Source organism: Camellia sinensis, chromosome 3 (assembly GCF_055761805.1).
Source record: "Camellia sinensis isolate YWXY chromosome 3, ASM5576180v1, whole genome shotgun sequence".
Classification (NCBI taxonomy): domain Eukaryota; kingdom Viridiplantae; phylum Streptophyta; class Magnoliopsida; order Ericales; family Theaceae; genus Camellia; species Camellia sinensis.
In genome coordinates, this window is record NC_138963.1 from 51,754,605 (window position 1) to 51,769,836 (window position 15,232).

The 15,232-nt window shown below is 33.0% G+C and overlaps 1 pseudogene; it reads left to right on the top strand.

The window, feature by feature from the left end:
- The first annotated feature begins 14,027 nt into the window (after window positions 1-14,027).
- On the top strand, window positions 14,028-14,771 carry LOC145821518 (secreted RxLR effector protein 161 pseudogene; annotated as a pseudogene).
- Window positions 14,772-15,232: the final 461 nt, after the last annotated feature.

Genomic DNA, 15,232 nt, shown 5'->3' on the forward strand with positions numbered 1-15,232 from the left:
ACACCTGAACCACCCAACCAATAACTTCTATTGTTTTTTCGCTACAGCATTCAAAGATGCTCTCTAACAGCTTTAATTGATGGAATCTTTGACACTTTGAACGTATTGAAAGATTTTATAAAACATGAAAAAATTTGTTGTCAGCATACATGCAATTTGTAGTAGCACCGGACACTGCGCAATTTGTAATAGCACCAGACAATACGCCTGAACCACCCAATCAATAACTTCAATAGGTTTTTAGCTACAACATTCGAAGATGCTCTCTAACAGCTTTAATTGATGAAGCTTTAACATTTTAAACGTATTGAAAGGTTTTATAAAGCATGGAAACTTTTGTTGTCACTTCTATTATTTTTTAGCTACAACATTCAAATATGCTCTCTAACAGCTTTAATTGATAGAAGCTTTTGAAAGTTAAAACGTATTGGAAGGTTTTATAAAGCATGAAAAATCTTGTTGTAAGAATACATGCAATTGGTAATAGCACAGGACAATACTCCTGAACCACCCAATCAATAGCTTTCATTGTTTTTTAGCTTCGGCATTCAAAGATGCTCTCTAACAGCTTTAATTAATGGAAGCTTTTGACAGTTTAAACGTATTGGAAGGTTTTATAAAGCATGAAAAATTTTGTTGTCAGCATACATGCAATTTGTAGTAGCACCAGACAATACGTAATTTGTAGTTGCACCAGACAATACACCTGAACCACCCAATCAATAACTTCTATTGTTTTTTAGATACAGCATTCAAAGATGCTCTCTAACAACTTTAATTGATGGAATCTTTGACATTTTGAACGTATTGAAAGGTTTTATAAAACATGAAAAATTTTGTTGTCAGCATACATGCAATTTGTAGTAGCACCAGACAATACGCCTGAACCACCCGATCAATAACTTCAATTGGTTTTTAGCTTAACATTCGAATATGCTCTCTAACAGCTTTAATTGATGAAGCTTTGACATTTTAAACGTATTGAAAGGTTTTATGAAGCGTGGAAACTTTTGTTGTCACTTCTATTATTTTTTAGCTACAACATTCAAAGATGCTCTCTAACAGCTTTCATTGATAGAAGCTTTTGACAGTTTAAACGTATTGGAAGGTTTTATAAAGCATGAAAAATCTTGTTATAAGAATACATGCAATTGGTAGTAGCACCAGATAATATGTCTGAACCACTCAATCAATAACTTTTATTGTTTTTTAGCTACAGCATTCAAAGATGCTCTCTAATAGCTTTAATTAATGGAAGCTTTTGACAGTTTAAACGTATTGGAAGGTTTTATAAATCATGAAAAATTTTGTTGTCAGCATACATGCAATTTGTAGTAACACCAAACAATACACAATTTCTAATAGCACCAGACAATATGCCTGAACTACCCAATCAATAACTTCTATTGTTTTTTAGCTACAGCATTCAAAGATGCTCTCTAACGGCTTTAATTGATAGAATCTTTGACATTTTCAACGTATTGAAAGGTTTGATAAAGCATGAAAAATTTCGTTATCAGCATACATGCAAGTTGTAGTCACACCAGACAATACGCAATTTGTAATAGCACTAGACAATACGCCTAAAGCACCCAATCAATAACTTCTATTGTTTTTTAGCAACAGCATTCAAAGATGCTCTCTAACAGCATTAATTGATGGAATCTTTGACATTTTCAACGTATTGAAAAGTTTTATAAAGAATGGAAAATTTTGTTGTCAGCATAAATGAAATTTGTAATAGCACCAAACAGCACGCAATTTGTAATTAGCACAAGACAATACGCCTGAATCACCCAATCAATAATTTCTATTGTTTTTTAGCTAAAGCATTCAAAGTTGCTCCCCAACAGCTTTAATTGATGGAAGCTTTGACATTTTAAACGTATTGAAAGATTTTATATAGCATGGAAAATTTTGTTATCAGCATACATGCAATTTGTAGTAGCACTAGACAATGCGCAATTTGTAATAGCACCAGACAATACGCCTGAACCACCAAATCAATAACTTCTATTGTTTTTTAGCTACAGCATTCAAAGATGCTCTCTAACAGCTTTAATTGATGGAATCTTTGACATTTTGAACGTATTGAAAGGTTTTATAAAACATGAAAAATTTTGTTGTCAGCATACATGCAATTTGTAGTAGCACCGGACAATACGCAATTTGTGATAGCACCAGACAATACGCCTAAACCACCCAATCAATAACTTCAATTCGTTTTTAGCTACGACATTCGAAGATGCTCTCTAACAGCTTTAATTAATAAAGCTTTGACATTTTAAACGTATTGAAAGGTTTTATAAAGTATGGAAACTTTTGTTGTCACTTCTATTATTTTTTAGCTACAACATTCAAAGATGCTCTCTAACAGCTTTAATTGATAGAAGCTTTTGACAGTTTAAACGTATTGGAAGGTTTTATAAAGCATGAAAAATCTTGTTGTCAACATGCATGCAATTTGTAGTAGCACCAGACAATACACCTGAACCACCCAATCAATAACTTTTATTGTTTTTTAGCTATGGCATTCAAAGATACTCTCTAACAGCTATAATTAATGGAAGCTTTTGACACTTTAAACGTATTGGAAGGTTTTATAAAGCATTAAAAATTTTGTTCTCAGCAGACATGCAATTTGTAGTAGCACCAGACAATACGCAATTTGTAGTTGCACCAGACAATACGTCTGAACCACCCAATCGATAACTTCTATTGTTTTTTAGCTACAGCATTCAAAGATGCTCTCTAATAGCTTTAATTGATGGAATCTTTGACATTTTGAACGTATTGAATGGTTTTATAAAACATGAAAAATTTTGTTGTCAGCATACATGCAATTTGTAGTAGCACCGGACAATACGCAATTTGTAATAGCACCAGACAATACGCCTAAACCACCCAATCAATAACTTCAATTGGTTTTTAGCTACAACATTCGAAGATGCTCTCTAACAGCTTTAATTGATGGAAGCTTTGACATTTTAAACATATTGAAAGGTTTTATAAAGCATGGAAACTTTTGTTGTCACTTCTATTATTTTTTAGCTACAACATTCAAAGATGCTCTCTAACAGCTTTAATTGATAGAAGCTTTTGACAATTTAAACATATTGGAAGGTTTTATAAAGCATGAAAAATCTTTTTATAAGAATACATGCAATTGGCAATAGCACCAGACAGTATGCCTTAACCACCCAATCAATAACTTTTATTGTTTTTTAGCTACAGCATTCAAAAATGCTCTCTAACAGCTTTAATTAATGGAAGCTTTTGACAGTTTAAACGTATTGGAAGGTTTTATAAAGCATCAAAAATTTTGTTGTCAGCAGACAAGCAATTTCTAGTAGCACTAGACAATACGCAATTTGTAGTAGCACCAGACAATACGCCTGAACCACCCAATCAATAACTTCTATTGTTTTTTAGCTACAGCATTCAAAGATGCTCTTTAACAGCTTTAATTGATGGAATCTTTGACATTTTGAACGCATTGAACGGTTCTATAAAACATGAAAAATTTTGTTGTCAGCATACATGCAATTTGTAGTAGCACTGAACAATACGCAATTTGTAATAGCACCAGGCAATACGCCTAAACCACCCAATCAATAACTTCAATTGGTTTTTAGCTACAACATTCGAAGGTGCTCTCTAACCGCTTTAATTGATGAAAGCTTTGACATTTTAAACGTATTGAAAGGTTTTATAAAGCATGGAAACTTTTGTTGTCACTTCTATTATTTTTTAGCTACAACATTCAATGATGCCCTCTAACAGCTTTAATTGATAGAACCTTTTGACAGTTTAAACATATTGGAAGGTTTTATAAAGCATGAAAAATCTTGTTATCAGAATACATGCAATTGGTAGTAGCACCAGACAGTATGCCTTAACCACCCAATCAATAACTTTTATTGTTTTTTAGCTAGGGCATTCAAAGATGCTCTCTAACAGCTTTAATTAATGGAAGCTTTTGACAGTTTAAACGTATTGGAAGGTTTTATAAAGCATGAAAAATTTTGTTGTCAGCAGACATGCAATTTGTAGTAGCACCAAACAATACGCAATTTGTAGTAGCACCAGACAATAAGCAAAAACCACTTAATCAATGACTTTTATTGTTTTTTAGCTACAGCATTCAAAGATGCTCTCTAACAGCTTTAATTGATGGAATCTTTGACATTTTGAACGTATTGAAAGGTTTTATAAAACATGAAAAATTTTGTTGTCAGCATACATGTAATTTGTAGTAGCACCAGACAATACGCAATTTGTAATAGCACCAACAATACGCCTGAACCACCCAATCAATAACTTCAATTGGTTTTTAGCTACAAAATTCGAAGGTGCTCTCTAACAGCTTTAATTGATGAAGCTTTGACATTTTAAATGTATTGAAAGGTTTTATAAAGCATGGAAACTTTTGTTGTCACTTCTATTATTTTTTAGCTACAGCATTCAAAGATGCTCTCTAACAGCTTTAATTGATAGAAGCTTTTGACAGTTTAAACGTATTGGAAGGTTTTATAAAGCATGAAAAATATTGTTATAAGAATACATGCAATTGGTAGTAGCACCAGACAATATGCCTGAACCACTCAATCAATAACTTTTATATGACAGGAATGAAATCCTTGTTCAAAGAGCTTGATGAGACGCAGAAGTTGAAGGTGAAACTTGGAAATGCCAAAGAAATGCAAGTTGAAAGGAGAGGTACAATGGGCATTAAAACTACTCATGGTAACGTAAAGCTCTTGCATAACACCTGATTTGGGGTATAATTTGCTAAGTGTTGGGCAATTAATGGCTGCTGGATATTCCATCTTATTTGACAATGATGCATGTGTTATTAAAGACAAGCACTCAGGCCATACGTTGAGCAATATCAACATGACTCAAAACAAAATGTTCCCATTAGAAGTTTCAAGCATGGAGAATTTTGTATTTGCTACTAGTGGAAAAGATGATTCGAAACTATGGCATTTGCGATACGGGCATCTCAACATCAAGGGTCTGAAATTGCTAAATGAAATAGGCATGGTTTTTGGACTACCGAAAATTGGTTCCATTAAATTATGTGAAGGGTGCATCTATTGGAAACAAACCAGAAAGTCATTTCCAGTTGGAAAGGCCTTGAGAGCTTCAACGTGTCTCGAATTAATTCATGCTTGTTACCCAAAAAGCAATCTAAGAGGGGGTGAATTAGGTTTCTACAAATTAAAATTAATAATATCCCAACAAAATTAACTATTAGTACAACAAATTATTAACGAGCACAATAATGAACTTAGTAGTAAATGATCAAGCAAAATAATAATGAAGTATAACTAGCATACAGGGTAAATCAAATGATTAACACATGAATATTAGATAGCTATAGCAGTAGTAGGAAAGTAAAAAGATTAGGGAAGAGGAGACAAATAGATTTATTCAACCAAGCCTACATCCACTCAAGCTTCACTTGAGATTTTCCGCTATCTTCTAGCTTCACAGGGGTGTTAGCAACCTCTTTACAAATGGAGCAATCCTCCACGGATTTTACATAGACTTCACAAGTCCAAACCCTTGCAAATCTTAGGTAATTCACAATCACTCTCAAGATTTCAAGAACACAGTATTTGCAACACTTTTACAAGATGAAATGGTATTTTTGTTTTCAAAGAAAGCTTGCAATAAATATCTCTCAAAGATAAATATATAAAATGAAACTTTGATTTTTCTGTAAATTTCACACAGGAAAGATAAGCTTAATGCTATAAGGCTCAGTGTATAATTTCTGAGAATAGATGTGAGTGATTATAGATCAAAGAATATTTTCAAGTTTTTGTAACTTGTTTACATTAGAGGCTTTGGTATGTATAATGAAAATTATAACCGTTGTAGTCATTTGAATTTATAGCTGTTTATAGCCGTTGTACTCCATCATTACTAATTTGAATTTCTTCCTCTCCATCATTACAAATTTGAATATCTTCCACTTAAAGCTTTTGAACCTTTTGGCCTTTTGAACCTTTATAGCCGTTTATAGCCATTATACTTCCATCATTACTAATTTGAATATCTTCCACTTGAACCTTTTGAACCTTTTGGCATGCTGCTGTGCTGGGCTGTTTGAACCTTTGTTTTGGGCTGTTTGAACTCCTGATTTAATCAAATATTAAATACATTCTAACAACATTTAGAATAAAGGTTTAGGTGAAAAATAATGGGACAAAATAAATTTTGATTCTATTTTTCTCTTTCAAATAAATCATCAAAATAAATTTTGATTAAAATATAATTAAATAAATCATCAAAATAAATTTTGGATTATATTTTTCTCTTTCAAATAAATTAAAACATAATTAAATAAATCATCAAAATAAATAAGTCTAACAAGCTCCCCCTTTTTTATGATGGCACACAATGATGTTTTGATTTGATTTGAGAGTAACAAGGCCTCCCCCTCAAGTCATACTCCCTGAATTCATTTCTAAATAAATAGGTTAACACATGTGTAATAAATAAGCTTTAATTAATAACATGATATAAGATTAAGGTATCAAACTATAAATACATAACATCATATTAGTTTGAAAATAATACCATAATACATAACATCATATAATTTTCTCCCCTTGTGACATTATCAAAAAGGAAATTATGGCTCAGAATCTGGAGGAGGAGGAGGAAAATGATAGTGATAAATAGCATCAAAAATATATATATATATATATATACATAAAATATATATATATATATATATCAATCAACGGTCAATCAACAAATATATATATATATATATATTACATATACAACTCTCCTGAGTCGCTCACGTTTTTCGCAAAACTCGGTTTCTATGCGGCCTGGCTTTTGCTTCATTGGCCGACAAAAGTCGCTGTCCTCGATTACTGCTCGCCTCAGCTATCTCGCCCTCCTTATCTTCTTCTCTTCAGCCTCTTCTCTTCAACCTTCTTCTAAATCACACACTCTTCCATTTTCTTCTTCACCATTCTCTTCTATCTGTTCTTCACCACGCTCATCTGTTTCTTCTTCCTCATCGAGAGACAAAAAAACTGAATGGAGGAGGCCAAACCTCAATCTGTTCGCTTCTATTGCTCTGCAACTCATTTCTTTGACACCTCTCACCTCTAAACCATAGCTTCCTCATCCCGTCCCCTCACTCTATTTCGGGACCTGAACGATCCCATAAGCTCTGTTGGATCGAGTACCCATGCTTCTACTCTTCCTGTCATTCCTCTACCTAACCTTCCTATGATGTCGATTGAGCAAATAATGGCAGCTCAATCAGACATTGAAGCCAATCATTTCACACTGACGTTCTGTATGGAGACGGTGACTGCAATCACAAAATTGGCTCACCGATTGCAGAACAGGACGAGTGAGCTCCAGCAGGTCAACGCCCAACTCTCTCTGCTTTAGCGCATGTACAAGGATGCGCGAGCAAAAATAGGTGCACTAAAGGCCGAAAATAAAGAGCTTAAACAGAAGACCACCACCATGGCCCGATTTGGAGCAACATCGTTCTTGGCCTTTGATAGTCAGTGGGGAGTCGTTGCTCTCGACGAAAGCACGGGGGCAGGGGCGTCAAGGGTCGCCCAATGTGATAAAAAAAAGAAGAGAACGATGGAAGAGGCGAGTAAGTAAGATCGGCGTATGGTTGGAAAAAAATGAAAGGTTTTTTTTTTTTTGTATGTTTATTTTGATCGGCGCGTGGCCGTAAAAAAAATGAAGGGTGTTTTTTTTTATGTAAATATTTGTATTTTGATTTGTTTTTGTTTTTGTTTTTATGTTTAAGTACTAAAAAATGAAATTAAAAAGAAAAAAAAAATTAAGTCCAAAAAAAAATAATGAGAAAAAAAAACAAAAATTAAGAAATTAAGCCTAATAGAAAAATAAATAAATTAAATTAAAATAAAATAATACCAGCAGAAATTAAACTTAAAGTTTATATGAAGCAGTTGAGCATGATCTAACAATCAATTTGAGCATGATCTAACAATCAATTTCTGGCAAAAGCATACAGATTTTATACAAGATAATTAAAAAAAATATATGTGAGGTGCAAGCTCATAAGTGTGATATCAAAAATAGAATAGAATCTGAGGGGATTTTTATTTATTTATTATTTTTTTTTTAAAACTAATCAAGTTTAAATTCTTCCCCTTGTTTTATTTGGCAAAATCAATAGGAGATATGAACAATGAAAGCTCATAACTGAAATGTTCTCCTCAATAAAATCAAATAGGATGCCAAATGTTACCAATAAGGATGCCAAAATGATACCAACATGAAATCTACCAAGAATACCAATATGCAATCTAGAAGATTTAACAATCATAGCTCAAGCATTACATAGAATACCAAATATTGCTCATAATAGGTTAAACTCAATATAATCTCATGAAGCTAATGTAAATCCAAAAAATGAAGCATGTTCAAGGTATAGCAATCCATATGCCAAGAAAAATCATGAATTTCAATATATATCACACCATTTAAGCATAGGCATGATTTTTAGGCAATAGCATCATCAAAGAGTATACATTGAAAATCATATGAAGCATAATCAATCTTTTTCATATCAAAGTAATAACAGTATTAGCTCAAAGGATATAAAATAGAATTTTTACCTCAAAAGCTTAAGAAAGTATATGATGCATACGTTAGGTTCAAGAGATGGAAGCTTTTCAATCATCAATTTTCTTTCATAAGGAGTTCATCTCAAAATGGTTTAACAAGTATATTAGCAAAATGATTTCTCCCCCCTAAGTTAGTGCTACCATTTTCTAATGTGATTTGTGTATATATAGCATTCATAGAACAATCACTATTACTCAATAAAAATATAGCACAAATCACTTCTTATCACAAACTCAAAAGGTGAAAAATAATTCAATAATCAAATAAGAGTTTGGAATGCTATTTTTCAGAATTTTCAAGTTGTAGCATATAGCATAATATGCATAAGAAAATAGTGTTATGCTCTTTGTTTTATTAAAAAATGATGTAACAATCTCATTTAATCACATAACATTATCAAGAGGCATTTTTATTAATTCAATCCACATACTCAAGTGTGATAAAACATTTTACTTAATGTGGAACACAATATGAATGTTATAAACAATTAATTCAATAATTTATCAATCAAAAATATTTCATGAAATGTATGCCAATATAATCCATATTCAAAAGATATTCAATAGGATAGATGCAATGTCTCTACAAACGTATGATACTTCTTTTCATTTAGACATTGTTGATGGATCATAATCAAGGAATTTCACAACTCATTCAAATATTCCAATGTAAAGTATATAAGTATGAAATTTTCATATTAAGCATATTCTTGAGATTACAAATGTAGAATTCAAAATATAAATAGTATGCATCTCAAAAACATGCTATGACATCAAAATTGATTCTACAAAGATATGACTCAAAAAGGAATTAATATATTAGTATGAAGTCATATATAAGATGTGAAAAGTATGCTCACAAAAAAAAAAATTATCACTTCTTATCTCTTTTTCATAGCAATGGATGACATGATATAAAATGTTAATGAATACATAAATCATTCATATTCTAATAGGCATTCATCAAAATAATATAATTCTCATTTTTGAGTTCAATGAATGTTTGAAAGAAACTAGCAGAACATGACTTAGCAAACTTAGTACAATTAGGTTACATGGAAACAATGATTAGACACAACCTATTGTACACAAATCACACCTTAAAGAATATAGAACTTTAAGCTTAAAGGTGTGTTAGGAGTTATACCTTCATTTACCTCTTTGGAATCTTCACCCATACATTACCTCTATTGTTCATCTTGGTGATTTTCATTTCATCATTCTTCTTCTTGTAGGAGCTGATTTTGCTCTTTAGATTGAACACTCTTGTTGTGCATTTCCTCTCGAAGTCCTTGGTGTTCTTTGAGATTCCACCTACAAAATATCTTGATTTCTTTCTTGGTACCCATACTTTCTTGGGTCCATAGGGATTAGTCTCAAGAGCATTTAATCTCATAAAAGGTTTAGGAGGATCAAAACCAATGCCTTCTTTGTCAAAAATACTTTTTTTATTTCCAAGAAGCTTGTTGAGATTTTCTTTTCCTTTTACAAAATTTTCAAGAGTTTTGTTTAAATCCTCAACATTGTTTTTCAAAATATTTTTCTCATTGGCAATAAACGTAAAGTCATTTTTCAAAGTAGCATTTTCCATTTTTAAAACACTCACATCATTTGAAAGAGAAGTAACTAATTTCTTTAATTTAGAATTCTTAACACAATCGTTTCTAAATATGTCATGTAATTCATTAAAAGCACTTTCAAGTTCTACATAATTAGAAATTACTTCATCTTGAGTGGATTCTTCTTCTCCAAGAGCCATGAGACATAGGTTGGCTACTCCATCATTTTCCCCCCAAATGGTTTCCTTTTTGTTGTCATCTATCATTGAAATTTCATAAGCCATGAGTGAGTCTAGAAGTTCTTCAATGCCTAATTTTGTTAGGTCTTTTGCTTCTTAGATAGCTGTAACCTTAGCTTCCCATTCATTTGGCAAAGACCTAAGTATTTTTCTCACAAGTTTACCATTAGTATAAGATTTACCAAGAGATTTTAGAGTATTAGTAATATTGGTAAATTTATAAAGTATCTCAGAAATAGATTCAAATGATTCCATAGTAAAGAGTTCATAATCATGAATAAGCATGTCAATCCGAGACTCTTTTATTTGGCTAGTTCCTTCATAGGTGATTTCAAGTTTATCCCAAATCTCTTTAGCAGTAATACACCCAGAAATTCTATTGTACTCATTTGCATCTAGTCCACACACAAGAATAAGCTTGGCTTTAGCATTAGCTTAAAAGAGTTTATAATCACGCTCATCAAATTCATCCTCAAGTTTAGGCCACACTGATATGGTCTACTACCTTGGTAGGGATTTTGGGACCTTTAGTGATAATGAGCCACAAAGCATAATTGGTAGCTTGAAGATAAAAAGTCATTTTTTCTTTCCAATGAATGTAATTATTATCATCAAAGAGAGGTGGCCTATTGCTAGCTCGTCCTACAGCAGAGTAAGTAGAATACATGGTTGCTATGGATCAAAAACTCAAGATTGTTAAATCTAAACAAGAGCCCCAAGCTCTGATACCAATTGTTACCCAAAAAGCAACCTAAGAGGGGGGTGAATTAGGTTTCTACAAATTAAAATTAATAATACCCCAATAAAATTAACTACTAGCACAACAAATTATTAACAAGCACAATGGTGAACTTAGCAGTAAATGATCAAGCAAAATAACAATGAAGTATAACTAACATACAGGGTAAATGAAATGATTAACACATGAATATTAGATAGGTATAGCAGTAGTAGGAAAGTAAAGAGATTAGGGAAGAGGAAACAAACAGATTTATAGTCGTTCAGCTTCAACCAAGCCTACATCCACTCCTCAAGCTTCACTTGAGATTTTCCACTATCTTCTAGCTTCACAGGGGTGCTAGCAACCTCTTTACAAATGGAGCAATCCTCCACGGATTTTACATAGACTTCACAAGTCCAAACCCTTGCAAATCTTAGGTAATTCACAATCACTCTCAAGATTTTAAGAACACAGTGTTTGCAACACTTTTACAAGATGAAATTGTATTTTTGTTTTCAAAGAAAGCTTACAATAAATATCTCTCAAAGATAGATATATAAAATAAAACTTTGATTTTTCTGTAAATCTCACACAGGAAAGATAAGCTTAATGCTATAAGGCTCACTATATAATTTCTGAGAATAGATGTGAGTGATTATAGATCAAAGAATATTTTCAAGTTTTTGTAACTTGTTTACATTAGAGGCTTTGGTATATATAATGAAAACTATAGCCGTTTATAGCCGTTGTAGTCATTTGAATTTATAGCCGTTTATACCCGTTGTACTCCATCATTACTAATTTAAATTTCTTCCTCTCCATCATTACAAATTTAAATATCTTCCACTTAAAGCTTTTGAACCTTTTGGCCTTTTGAACCTTTATAGCCGTTTATAGCCATTATACTTCCATCATTACTAATTTGAATATCTTCCACTTGAACCTTTTGAACCTTTTGGCCTACTGCTGTGCTGGACTGTTTGAACCTTTGTTTTGGGCTATTTGAACTCCTGATTTAATCAAATATTAAATACATTCTAACAACATTTAGGATAAAGGTTTAGGTGAGAAATAATGGGACAAAATAAATTTTGATTCTATTTTTCTCTTTCAAATAAATCATCAAAATAAATTTTGATTAAAATATAATTAAATAAATTATCAAAATAAATTTTGGATTATATTTTTCTCTTTCAAATAAATTAAAACATAATTAAATAAATCATCAAAATAAATAAGTCTAACAATGCTGATTTATGTGGACCTATGCAAACTAAATCCTTTGGTGGAAGTCGTTATTTCTTGCTATTTACTGATGATTATAGTTGCATGAGTTAGGTTTAATTTTTGGAAAACAAATCAGAAGCCTTTAAGAAATTCAGACACTTCAAAGCTAAAGTTGAAAAACAAAGTGGATTTTGCATCAAAGTTCTTCGCATTGATAGAGATAGAGAATTCTTATCCAAAGATTTTGATCTTTTTTGTGAAGAAAATGGCGTTCAAAAGGAGTTGACAACTCCTTACACTCCAAAGCAAAATGGCATCGCGAAACAGAAGAATCGAACTATTGTGGAGATGGCAAGAAGCATGCTACAAACAAAGGGACTTTCGAACGAATTTTGGGCTAAAGCTGTGGCAACATCAGTTTTTTTATTGAATCTCTCTCCCACAAGGGCAGTCATGAATCGAACTTCGTTTGAAGCTTGGCGTGGCACAAAACCATTTGTAAGTCACTTAAGAGTTTTTGGGTGTATTGCTTATACTTTGGTAAATTCTCAATTTCATCATAAACATGATGAAAAATCTGAAAAATGTATTTTTCATTGGTTACTGTACACAATCCAAAGTATATAAAGTATATAACCCTCTTAGCGGCAAGTTTTTAATTAGAAGGGACGTAGTATTTGATGAAAATGCAATCTGGGATTGGCGTGGAATCGATGAGAAGATGCACCAATAGGTTCCTATGTCTATTGGAATCTCTCCAAATGAAAGTCAAGAGCCAACTCCGACAAGTTCATCCAGTTCCTCTATAGCGTCACCAAGTTCACCAAGGAGAGACTCTCCGTCCACTCTTGAAGAGTCTTCGGACGAAACACCACCCAGAAAGTTTAAATCCTTAAGAGACATTTATGAGTCTGGCCAATTTGCTCTTACTGTTTCAGATCCTATAACTTATGGAGAAGCAGCTACAAAAGAAGAATGGCAAAGAACAATGATTGAAGAATTGACAGCAATTGAAAAGAACAGAACATGGGAGATGATGGACTTGCCGGAAGGCAAAAATGCAATTGGTTTGAAGTGGGTATTTAAGACAAAATTTGGTGCGGATAGAAATATACAAAAGCACAAAGCTCGGCTTGTGGCGAAGGGATATGCACAGCAACATGCATTTCTAAATGGAGTTCTACAAGAGGAAGTTTATGTAACTCAACCAGAAGGTTTCATGATTGAAGGCAAAGAGACAAAGGTGTACAAGTCGAGAAAGGCATTGTACGGATTGAAGTAGGCTCTTCGGGCATGGTATAGCAAAATTGATGGATGCTTTCAGCAAAATGGATTCTTAGGAAGTAAAAATGAGCCCACTCTCTACGTAAGGAAGGAAGGTAAAAATGATTTCATCATTATTTGTCTTTATGTTGATGATATCATTTATACAAGCTCCTCTAGTTCTCTTGCGGCTGAGTTTAAATCACGTATGATGCATGAGTTTGAAATGTCTGATATGGGTTTGCTGCATTATTTTCTTGGCCTTGAGGTCCAACAAGCAGAAGATGGGATTTTTATTTCCTAAAGAAAATATGCCAAGGATCTTCTTAATAAATTTGGCATGCTTAATTGTAAACCAGCAACTACACCCATGAATATCAATGAAAAATTGCAGTGTGAAGATAGGGCAGAAATGACTGATGCTAGCAGATTCAAAAGCTTGGTTGGTGGTTTAATTTATCTGACCTACACTCGACCCGATATTGCATTTTTTGTTGGTATGATTTCCAGGTTTATGCAACACCCTTCAAAGCTTCATTTTGGAGCAGCGAAGTGGGTCTTGTGTTACATCGCTGGAACTATGGATTATGAGATTTGGTACTCAAAAGTTTTCAATTTCAAATTATGTGGGTTCACGAACAACGATTGGGCAAGTTCGTTGAATGATAGGCAGAGTATTTCAGCAAATGTTTTTACTCTTGGATCAGGAGTAATCACTTGGAGCTCAAAGAAGCAAGCCACAGTGGCATTATCGTCCTCAGAAGCTGAGTACGTTGCAGCCACTTCAGCAACTTGTCAAGCTAAATGGTTAAGAAGAATGTTAGCTGAACTTCAACAAAGGCAAGAGCGAACAACAGAGATCTTTTGTGATAACAAAGCAACCATCTTTATGACAAAAAATCCAACATTTCATAGCAGAATAAAACATATAGATATTCGTTTCCATTTCATTCGTGATTTGGTTGTGAAGGAGGAGATAACTTTGAAGTACTGTAGCACTCAGAAGCAACTGGCTGATATACTGACGAAGTCTTTGTCGAAAGAAAAGTTTTTCTACTTCAGAGCTTTCCTTGACATTTACAACTTTAAATCAAGGGGGAGTGTTGAAGAATGATTCAAAGTCCAACTCGGTCTCTTCGGGTTGTTAGTAGTGTCTGTATTTTTCTGAGTTTGTTTAGTCAATTGGGTAGTTGATATTGTTGTTAATATTATGTTAGTGGTTGTAGTGGGTTTACGTTAGTGACTTAGTGGTCCGTAAAATTATGTTTGGTTGTTTTGGTTGTAAGCCTATATATAGGCACATTAGCTTCAGTATTTTGTGAATTGACTAAGACGACCCGAAAGTTCAGACTTTCTATATTTCTTTGTTTGCCTCTGTTTTCTTTGTTTTGCCTCTGTTTCAGTGTTATTCATGTTTATCTCCAACAAATTAAATCTCTAGCCTTCATTTCCTTTGACCAACCTCCCCTAATCGCAACCACTACCGATCACAATTGCAATTGCACCACCCACCTCGTGACCTTATACTCCAGTAAACACGCATCCAACTAAGAGAAAGATATAGAGATCGCAAGA